General features: G+C 42.0%; 1 protein-coding gene and 1 pseudogene across 1 annotated transcript in view; both read left to right on the top strand.

Moving 5' to 3' along the window:
- The window catches only part of TSG101 (tumor susceptibility 101), a 40,941-nt gene that overhangs the window by 24,810 nt on the left and 4,784 nt on the right, over positions 1-11,347 (top strand). The gene's annotated exons all lie outside the window — the stretch shown is intronic.
- On the top strand, positions 1,478-1,607 carry LOC115936765 (U4 spliceosomal RNA; annotated as a pseudogene).

The following is an 11,347-nucleotide window of genomic DNA, read 5'->3' on the forward strand; positions in this document are numbered from 1 at the left end:
GTGCCTGGGTGGCTCAGTCAGTTGAGCATCTGCCTTTGGCTCAGGTCATGATCCCGGATCCTGGGATCAAGTCCCATGTGGGGCTCCTTGCTCAGCAGGGAGCCTGCTTCTCCCTCTGCCTGTGCTTTCTCTTTGCCCCCACTGGGCTCCCTGCTGCTCCCCCTGCTTGTGCTTTCTCTCTCTCTGTCAAATAAATAAAAAACCATAAATAATGTCGCTCCTGTGCTCAAAACCTGCCAGTATTTCCCCATTTTACTCAGAATTCAATCCAGAGTTCTTAGGCCTAGAAGGCCCTGTGTGATCCTGCTTTCTTCCCCTGTTATTTCTCTGACCTCATCCTCTACTATTCTATCTTAGGAAATCCACTTCCTATTTCCTTTGCAAGGAGCAGGCATGCCTACCTGACTAATCACCTACCCCCACCAGTCCCCGACCCCCTAACATCCAAGAACAGTGCTTTATATATAGAAGTTCCTCAATAAATATTTTGCTGAGTGCCTAAATGAATGTAGGAGCGTATGAAGTTCATCTTTCTGTTATATTTCCTGATAAATTGTAACCATCCCAAGATCTAATGTAAGTACCCTCCCCCCAAAAAAGGATTTTCTTTGCTTTTTTTTTTTTTTAAGATTTTATTTATTTTTTGACAGAGAGAGACAGCACGAGAGGGAACACAAGCAGGGGGAGTGGGCGAGGGAGAAGCAGGCTTCCCACTGAGCAAGGAGCCCGATGCGGGGCTCGATCCCAGGACCCTGGGATCATGACCTGAGCTGAAGGCAGACGCTTAATGGCTGAGCACCCAGGTGCCCCCCAAAACAGGTTTTCTAATGCTGTTCTTGCCATTGATACAGTCTAGTTATTGAGGTTCTGGTGGCATGGTTTTATTAAAATGTTCTCAAAATTACTATAATGTAGCTCTTTTTCTACAATATAATTTAAAGGATTTGAGTTAGAAACCTAATGATGGGAGGGGCGCCTGGGTGGCTCAGTCGGTTAAGCGACTGCCTTCGGCTCAGGTCATGATCCTGGAGTCCCGGGATCGAGTCCCGCATCGGGCTCCCTGCTCGGCAGGGAGTCTGCTTCTCCCTCTGACCCTCCTCCCTCTCATGCTGTCTGTCTCTCATTCTCTCTCTCTCAAATAAATAAATAAAATCTTTAAAAAAAAAAAAAAAAAAAAAAGAAACCTAATGATGGGAGATCTTTCATCCATAAGCAAAGCACACTAAACCTTGTTAAGCTCTCCATTTTGGTTCAGGCATCATCAACAAAATGGGAATAGTGCTATTTGTGACCGTTTTTCATTGAGATAATAGCATAATCCCTTTGATTTCTAGAAAACCTCAGTTTCTAACAATCTTTTATATGTTAACTCATTTTAAACCATAGGTATGAAGCATTTTATAGCTTAGACTAGATTGTTTCCACATATCCAAACAACAGGGATGTGGAGAAAATGGTATCTTTAAAATCACATCTAAGCTTTGCACAGTGGCAGTATCGTAGCCAATGAGGTTTATCCGAGGCGCGATTATTGCTAATTAAAATAACATCTAATGTTTGTTTTTAGAACAGATTATCAGAGAAATTTATGTATTTTTTTAAGAGTACTTTCTTAGGCTAGAAACGTTTTATGATAATCTTGGCTATCCTTTAATATGTATTGTTCTATCTTTGTTGCTTGCCTGCTTGATTTTTTTTCATCGTTCTGGTAGTACATCGTGCACAATGCTGTTGGACTTCAAAACTGTAATACAGGAGAGCAGAAACATAAAAGTATTTGAATGTCAGTTCACAACTAGTCAGCGTTTCCTCAGTAGATCTGTGGTCACCAGAATTTGTGCTATTATTCTCTCTACTACCGAGACCATGAGAAAGAATGAATGTGGTATGTTTATCCTTGTACTTTGTATCACTTGATAGTTTCACTGCATAGGTTTTGATTTTAGATGTAAAACAAGCACCTGACTGAAAGCATCATTAACATATGTCTTATTATGGACGTGGATGCCTGTGCAAGTGTTGGTATTTAACCACCCCGACAGCACTGAAGTGAAAAAGCCATTTAAAAATGAAGTGTTAAGGGCGCCTGGGTGGCTCAGTCGTTAAGCGTCTGCCTTCGGCTCAGGTCACGATCCCAGGGTCCTGGGATCAAGCCCCATATCAGGCTCCCTGCTCAGCGGGAAGCCTGCTTCTTCCCCTCCCACTCCCCCTGCTTGTGTTCCTGCTCTCACTCTCTCTCTCTCTCTGTGTCAAATAAATAAATCAAATCTTTAAAAAAAAAAAAAAATGAAGTAATAGAGGGGCACATGGGTGGCTCAGTCGCTTGAGCATCTGACTCTTGGTTTTTGGCTCAGGTCAGGATCTCATGGGTCTTGAGAGCCCCACAGTAGGTTCCTCAACTGAGCAGGGAGTCTGCCTGAAGATTCTCTCCCTCTGCCCCCCACCCCACGCACGTGTGTGCTCTCTCTCTCAAAAAATAAATCTTTAAAAAAAAAATAAAAATGAAGTAATGGAGATTGCATTTTTTATAGCAACCTCTTCTGACAAAGTACTGAAGAAGGAGGACGGATACAGATCTTGGAACTTAAAATAGCTCTTTCTGATTCCAATCAATGTAGATTTTAAACAACATTTAAAATCAGAATTTGTTTTGTCGTTTCATTTTATAGCTTTTTTTATTAGATAGCTTCCCACCTAACCTGACCTAAAGCCAGTCTTGTGAGATTGGAGCTCACTGAGGGCACTAAGCAGTGAAGACAGCTGTGGAATGATGTAAAACCTGTCAATGGTGCTTTCCATCAGGTCTGGGCAATTGTAGTGATATTTTAATACCCTGGTATAGTGTAAGGGAAGAAAAAGCTGTGTAACTCAGATTTTTCCTAGAAGTCATTGTAAGACCAGGTGTATTTTTTGTATATCATCTTTGCAACTATCAAAAACATTTTCTACTGGAAAATCACTGGGAAAAGATGTGGAATTTGGATAAGTTTCCTTAGATTTTCTGTCCATCGTAAGCATTGTTCGTCAACAAAGGCATCAGAAGGAAGAAAAACTTTTCTTGATAACTGAGGGTAAAAGTTAAATTTTTAAAAACTTAAATTTCTGTTTCTTTGGATTAAAATACGTGTTTCTTAAGAGTGAAACGCTTTTGGGGGCACCTGGGTGGCTCAGTCTTTAAGCCTCTGCTCAGGTCCCGGAGTCCTGGGATCGAGCCCTGCATCGGGCTCCCTGCTCAGAGGGAAGGCTGCTTCTCCCTCTCCCACTCCCCCTACTTGTGTTCCCTCTCTCGCTGTGTCTCTGTCAAATAAATAAAATCTTAAAAAGAGTGAAACACTTTTGCTAGGACAAGGTGTATAACTTTCACCAAGTTGGTATTGCCAAAGCTGTAAGAGAACCTGGACTCTGATTTTAAAGGTTTAAAATGACTTGACCACCACCAAATTATAAAGATTAAGTTGAGGAGACAATATTGATACTTGTTTATGTTCTCTTAATAGCAGATGCCAGAAGAAAGCAGAAGTAGGTATGGATGTGTGGTCGTTTGTACGTTTTCTGGGCTGACAAATGGGTACTCACGAGAACCTTTAGTCCCCAGCTGGGCATTTCAGTAGAGAACGCCAGACTCCCCTGGATAGGGAAGAGTGGCATGACGTGGGATCAGCTGATTCCCACTTTGATTCATGCATGGCGCCATCTGCCAGATAGATCCTCATGTGCTGGTGGTGCCTGTGGTGCACCTGGAGATGATGACGGTGTGGATATTATAATCTGGACTAAGAAGGATTGAAGGCTGTCAAGCAAATGTTCAAGAACGTTACTACGGGGCGGTCCACTGTGGTCCTCTGAACAGTGGGGTGCCACTCAATGAAACTTCCCCATGTTATGAATATGTGTGTGAAGGAAGTCGGAGAACTAACTGGCTCCTTTATGTAGTGTATCAGGGGATGTACTGTTGCCATACTTCCTTTGTGCCAGAATCTCCAGGTTTATTTCATCTCAACGGAGTCCTTTAATCAGAGAGTGGTTGCAGATGGCTTCAACCCTGATTTACTTAGTGTTCTGAAACTTTGAGGAGACAGATTTGAGGGGAAAACAAAATGAGGTGCTTCTGGCCAATACTTGACCCAGAATCGAATCTGTTGTTTGGACACTTTGGATCTGTTGTTAACATTCTCATCCTTGAGGAGCACCTGGGTGGCTCAGTCAGTTCAGCGGCTGCCTTCGGCTCAGGTCATGATCCCGGGGTCCTGGGATCGAGCCCCACGTCAGGCTCCCTGCTCAGTGGTGAGTCTGTTTCTCCCTCTCCCTCTGCCCCTCTACCTGCTTGTGCTCTCTCTCTCAAATAAATAAATAAAATCTTAAAAAAAAAAAGTCTCATCCTTGAAAGATCCGCGTAGCTAATTCACACTTTGAGAAAGAGTTCTTTGAAATCAAATAATCTATGAAGGGGTAGATGTACCTTTAGGATTGTATATCATTAACTTTTCCTGTATTCAAATGGAAACCCACTTTCACTTTCCAAATGGAATTTTTTTTTTTGCTTTGGCACCCCTTCTCCACAGTCTTTCACAGACTTCCTTTGGGAATACCTGCCTTATCTTCAGGGTAAAGTAGTAGTTTCCTCCCATCTGGGCAGTCAGTGAGGGCTTACTAAGGGTTGCTGTGCTAAATTTTGAAAGCTTAAAGAAAAAGGCCCTTAACGTAATTTAACACTGTATTTTAATTTTTTTTGGTTAATATATGAAGGGTATGAGAAGCTGATTAATTTGGCATCCTGGGGTTATTCCAATAGGATACTTCTTTTTTTTTTTTTTTTTAATTTATTTATTTGAGAGAGAGAATAAGAGAGAGAGCACATGAGAGGGGGGAGGGTCAGAGGGAGAAGCAGGCTCCGTGCCGAGCAGGGAGCCCGATGCGGGACTCGATCCCGGGACTCCAGGATCATGACCTGAGCCGAAGGCAGTTGCCCAACCAACTGAGCCACCCAGGCGTCCCCCAATAGGATACTTCTAACATTGTAAGTTCTTAAATTGTTCTCTTTCACAAAATAATTTTAAGGAATGACTTTGATTCTGACCCATGTTTTTAAGGATGGAATTTTACTGTCCTTCAAATTAATTGGCCTTTGTGCTTATGCCTGCTAGTAGCATCTCTCATTTTTTATAATTGGATGATTGCAGCACTGCCTTCTTTGAAGTAGTTAACTACTTTGCTATCCTATTTTATTTTTATTTATTTACTTGAGAGAGAGAACAGAGTGAGCATGAGCAGGGGGAGGAGCCGAGGGAGAGGGACAAGCAGACTCCATGCTGAGCACAGAACCCGAATGTAGGGCTTGATCCCAGGATTCCGAGATCGTGACCTGAGCCAAAACCAAGAGTCAGACCCCCAACCAGCTGAGCCACCCAGGCGCCCCTGGTATTCTGTTTTAATGAGGTTCATACCTATACTTACCTGTACATTTGAAAACTTGAGTTTTTATGTAAACTAATGTAAACCTTTCCTTGTGGTTTGTGTTTATTTTCAAGAAGCATAAACCTTGAAGAAAAAGTGTTTTTCTTACTGATGGTGATTATAGAAACTTTCTAGAGCTTAAAGAATACTGCTCTAATAGTGTTTAAAAGATAAATTGAGGTCCCCTGATTTCGTTGGAAGAAAAGTTCCACAGCCCACACAGAGGTTGGTAGTAGTATTAGAAGCTTACATGTTCATAGACTACAAAAGCTTTTTTAAGCAGCTTACTGAATTTGCCAGGTTTGCACTTAATAGCATGAATCAGAATGCCTTTATTCATAGTTATTTGAATGTTCCTCCTAATTCGGAGATTGTCCTATTTTTTGTGTGTTTTTATTGTAAAAGGAAATAATATGGGCTTGATGTGGTCCCTGAGTGACAGTAAATTACTCTTGGGGATTGCGTAGGCTCCATAGTTTGATCTGTAGCACAGATGTCAGACCAAAGACCCTAGTTATGTGGGTCTGAGCAAGTAACTTCCAGAAGTAAAAATGCTGAGCAAGTGATTCCCTTTTGCTGGTTAGAGGAGCGTTTAGAAAGGTTATTGTTTAGTCACACAAATAAGTCCGAGAAAGACAACTACCCTTATGATGTCACTTATATGTGAAATCCAAAAAATAAATAAGCCAAGCAATAGATATGCAAGCCAAACTCACAGATACAGAGAACAGAGTGGTAGTTGCCAGAGGGCGGGGGTTGGAGGGTGAGAGAAATGGATAAACGGTTCTCGTTTTTGGCTTAAATAAATTGACTATTTTTAAAGGTTACTGTTCAGTTATCTTGTACTTCGGGACTACCGTGGATTCTCTAATATAAATGATCTTTCTGAGTTACAGGAAACTGATCATGCAGTAAGTACTATTAGGAGATAAATAAAAGTGATTGTCTTTAAGTGTTTAGTTTCAAATCAGGTAGTCTGTACCTGTGCACTTTGAAGATACAGGCCTGAATTATTTGTTGAGTTATCAGGTCCATTGGGTAGTATATTGGTTTCCTCGTAGTAGAAAAAAAATTTTTTTTCAATTATGTTTTAGTTCCTAAGACTTAAGTTCAGTAATTGGATCCTACCTAACATTTAAATGAGGTTTTTGCTTAGGATTGTTTCTCAAAATGTTTGTTACCTTTTCATTGAGGCTCATCTGGAATTGTAGAAGGGCACGTCTGAAATCTGACTCTGCATGGGTAAAGGTCAGGCTGTGGGGACTTGAGGTATGGCAGTTTGGCACAAACTCTTCTTCCTCCAGGGCTTGTTACCTGGGTATAAAGAAAATGAAAATTTCTCTTAAGACATCTGAGGGGGTTGGGGCGCCTGGGTGGCTCAGTCGTTAAGCGTCTGCCTTCGGCTCGGGTCATGATCCCGGGGTCCTGGGATCGAGCCCCGCATCGGGCTCCCTGCTCCGCGGGAAGCCTGCTTCTCCCTCTCCCACTCCCCCTACTTGTGTTCCCTCTCTCGCTGTGTCTCTCTCTGTCAAATAAATAAAATCTTTAAAAAAAAAAAAAAAGACATCTGAGGGCAAAAAATTTTTTTTGTTTGAAAAGTGATCAAGATGATGAGAATCTCCCACCGATCTTTTTTCTTACTTACGTTAAACAATCCCTTAAAGTGTCAAGGTTCATCGAATTTAGAATTTTAATTGGTTTTCTTTTTTGGCGTTCATATTCCATATCTTCATTAAAATTCTCTTCTTTTTAGAAAGTAGGTGGACCTAATGTGTTTAAATATACTGTATAGTAAGGTCTATGTGTGGCAGAGGAAAGGACAAGGGCTAATCTTGGCACTTCCACCCTCAGGTGAACTGCGACCTTTATCGAAAGCCAAGCAACTAACTGCTGCCTCAGCTTGGTTCCCATTTTGAGTGTTAATGGCTTTAGCTGGAGACTTATTTGGAAGGCCTTATTTGGTGCTGTATGGTAGTGTTTGCTTTAACGTATTTCATAAGAGAAACAGAATATAAATTCCAGAATTTAAATGTGTGTTTTTAAAAAGAAATTTGAAAACTTCACATCAGTGTAAGTTGATCCATTTTAAGGTAGTAATTTTAACAAAACTTGATGTTTTTTTTTTTTTTAAAGATTTTATTTATTCATTTGAGAGAGAATGAAATAGAGCATGAGAGGGGGGAGGGTCAGAGGGAGAAGCAGACTCCCTGCCGAGCAGGGAGCCCGATGCGGGACTCGATCCTGGGACTCCAGGATCATGACCTGAGCCGAAGGCAGTCGCTTAACCAACTGAGCCACCCAGGCGCCCAAAACTTGATGTTTTTGTGTGTGAAAAATCCAGACTAGTTATAAAAATACACTTAATCCTTTATTACTTCAGATAACTTCTACACAGATAAATGGAACACTTTAACAGCTGCATAGGATTAACCACACAACTCTACTGCCTTGAAGGGGACGTGTGTTGGAAAGAGTGTTGAAAAGCAAAAAATAGAGTAAAATAGTTAACATTGCAGATTTTAACACTCACTGCTTCCATTAACTCAAATAATTCTGCCTGAGCAGCTATCACAGTTCAGTGCTAAGCCCTTCAGGAGTCAAATTCTTTAAAGATACTGTTCCTGTCCACAAAAGGACAGCCAAATTTTTACCAGGAAATGTTACCGAGAATTCAGTCTCTTTGACTTGCTTTGGTTTGCCATTTTGCCAGGGAGGTGAAAACCAATTTATGATTTTAGTTTCTCATAACAAATTCAAAAATTTAGGGAAAAGGCTAATTGTATTTAAATCTGAAAAAAATATTATTGAAACAACTTAATACAGGGTGGAATAAACATTGTTTCTGTAACAACCTACCCCTTTTGATAACGCAAACCACAGTTAAGTTTCTAACCTCTATTGTGAAGAAAACAAAACAAAAACAAAAAACCCAAGAGTGTAGGAGTCCCCAGTTCCTGGTTTGTAACCTGAGTGGTGTCCCCCCCCCACCCCCGCCAGGTTTAGGTAAGTGCTTGCCTCCTTTTCCAGTGATCCACGTTGCCCTTCTTATCTGGAAACTATGGTATCAGGAAGTTTTTGGCAGATCCTAATCTTTTAAAAATATACCTTTGTCTTTTTTGTACTCAGGTATTTTTTAAAGTTCAAAGTATGTTTTTAAAATGATAAATATAGTAAGAACTATTAGTGGGAATTCATTAGGGTTAACAGAGGAAAGATCATTAGTGGAGATTAGCTTTAACACCATATTTGATGGTAGAGAGAAGATGGAATCTGATATTTAAGAACAGTAAACTGTTTTTGGTAGTTGAAATGACTTAAGAGTTTGATAGTGAAAGAGCTAGAGCTGGCTGTGTAAAAAAGCAGGATCATCTAGCAGGTAATTAGCGCCGCACCCCGGTCATTTACAAGGCCTTCAGGAAGTTTCTGCCTTTCATAGGTTGTGATTAGGATAATTCAAGCATTGTAGCAAATGTATACCATAATTTTGGGGATGAGGTTGGGGTGTGGGGACAAGGCCAGCAGGTAGAAGTTTACAGTAGCAACACAGTAGTAGAAAAGCAAGAATCACAGATGGATTACAGCGGTGTTTCTTAACCTTTCTTTCTTCATCTTCCTCCTCAGGAGCCTTTTTAGACATTTTTTTTTCTTAATTAGAGTAATGTTGTATAAGACTGGCCGTGAACTCAGGAAAAAAGAACTAGAGAGAATAGAGTTTTGAAGATTACCCAAGATTTGGGGCTAGGAAGAGAGATGAAAGAAAGCAAGCCAAGAGCAGAGTAGAAAAAGCAAGACACTGTGCTTAGACTACAGATGAAAGCTTAAAAGCATCTGATCTTTCAGAAGGATCTAGAGGAATGCAGGTTGTCTTCCTGAGAAGGTGAGGTTAGTACTTTTAAACAGTGAGGGGTCAGACCATAGTTAAAGGAGTTAGGATTCTTGTTCCAAAGGAGAGTGGGAGAAAAGAGTGGAAAACTCCCATCTGATGGTTTCACTCCTTTGAAGATATCCTGAGGATTTTTGCCTTGTGGGAAGATGGTAAAAGGAGGCTAGGGCTTTAAGAAAGAGTCAGAAGGATTGAGGACTTGGGTTAGGTTAGGTTTGGCAGGTGAAGTCTTTGGAGGTAGGAGGCCTGGTGGTCTGATAAATGTGAGAGAGGCTGCCTTGGCGGACCTCCTGCGTGCTGTAAGAGACGGCAAGAAGTCCGCGCGAGGCGAGATGCTCCCAGGAAGCAGGGGTGGGAGAAAGGGAGGTCAGAGGGACGAGAAGGAATGAATGGAGATCTTGGTAATTGGGGAAGGTTGCTAGAGTCATCCTGGTCTCTGTTGGGGATGATGTGAATAAAGAGGTGGTCAGACAGGAAAACAGCAAGAGAAATTAGGGGCATGAGCCTGGAGGTGGTGCAGTAGTTGGTAAAGTGATGAGAACACTTTAGAAAAGTTAGGTATTGAAGAGGCCAGAGATGTGAAAAAGAAGACCTCAGTTTTCATAGGGGAAATGTGGTTGCCCTCTGGCTTTACCATTCTGAATTCCAAAGCACAAGTTACCTGAAAGAGTTAATACTTTTGCTTTTCAGAAATACGAAATAAGCTGAAATATTTTGTAAAATCAGAAATGAATTCTCGAAAGCACATACCTTATGGATTTGTATGTTAATAATCAAACAGGAGGTATTAATTGCTTCTCTGTCAACCCTGTAGGATGGATACTGTCTGGGCTCCCCTCGGCAAGAGGTTTCTAGCAGGAAGGAGGGAGGTCCTCGTAGGGAGAAATCAGTGCACACGGGGGGGGGGGGTCTGATCCTGGGCTCTCACTGTGTGCAAGCAGTGTCCTCAGGACAGATGGACGAAGGACTCTCTTCAGGAAAAGCGGGCCACAGGAGACCCTGTCTGTACTCATTTCTACTTGCAAGAAGAAAACCTAAGTCAGAAAAAGCAACAACAACAAAAAACAGTTCTTCTGTGGTGGGAATAAGAGAGAAAAAAGAAAAAACAATTTAGACTCAGACTCTGCCTTTCAAAACCTCTGAAACCAGAGAACGCCAGAGTGTCCTGATGTCGTTTACAAAAAGCCAGAAAAGCATTAAGGGTAACTTGGTATGAACCAGCTTCTGCAAGAAGACAACTTTCCTAACTAACAAGTGGAGCTTTTAGTTAGTACAGACGAGCTTATGTACTGGCAAGAACTGGGAGCAGACGGGACACTGAAGAGCAGGTGTGGCGCTGGCTGCGTGGGGCAGGCTGCCTGTTGTTGGTAAAGCTCGGCTGCATTTGAGAAGCAGTGTGCCTTTTCGGTACGGGGCCCAGGCCTGTGATGGGTGGGAACATGAATGTAAGAGTTCGGATACATTTCTGCAAACAGACTAAAGGGTTTTGGGGTTTTTTCCTCCTGTTGAGTATAACTCAGTGTCCCCGGGATAGAAATTTTCGGCTCAGGGGGCGCCTGGGTGGCTCAGTTGGTTAAGCGACTGCCATCGGCTCAGGTCATAATCCTGGAGTCCCAGGATCGAGTCCCGCATCGGGCTCCCTGCTCGGCAGGGAGTCTGCTTCTCCCTCTGACCCTCCCCTGTCTCATGCTCTCTCTCTCTATCTCATTCTCTCTCTCAAATAAATAAATAAAATCTTTAAAAAAAAAAAAACTATTAAAAAAAGAAATTTTCGGCTCAAAGTGGTAGTGATACTCTGTTAGTCTGTAATCTTTTTTTTTTTTTAAAGATTTTATTTATTTATTTGACAGAGAGAGAGATAGCGAGAGCAGGAACACAAGCAGGGGGAGCGGGAGAGGGAGAAGCAGGCTTCCCGCCGAGCAGGGAGCCCGATGTGGGACTCGATCCCAGGACCCTGGGATCATGACCTGAGCCGAAGGCAGACGCTTAACGACTGAGCCACCCAGGCGC

The sequence above is a fragment of the Leptonychotes weddellii genome, chromosome 11, assembly GCF_054177405.1.
Source record: "Leptonychotes weddellii isolate Sample4059 chromosome 11, ASM5417740v2, whole genome shotgun sequence".
NCBI lineage: Eukaryota > Metazoa > Chordata > Mammalia > Carnivora > Phocidae > Leptonychotes > Leptonychotes weddellii.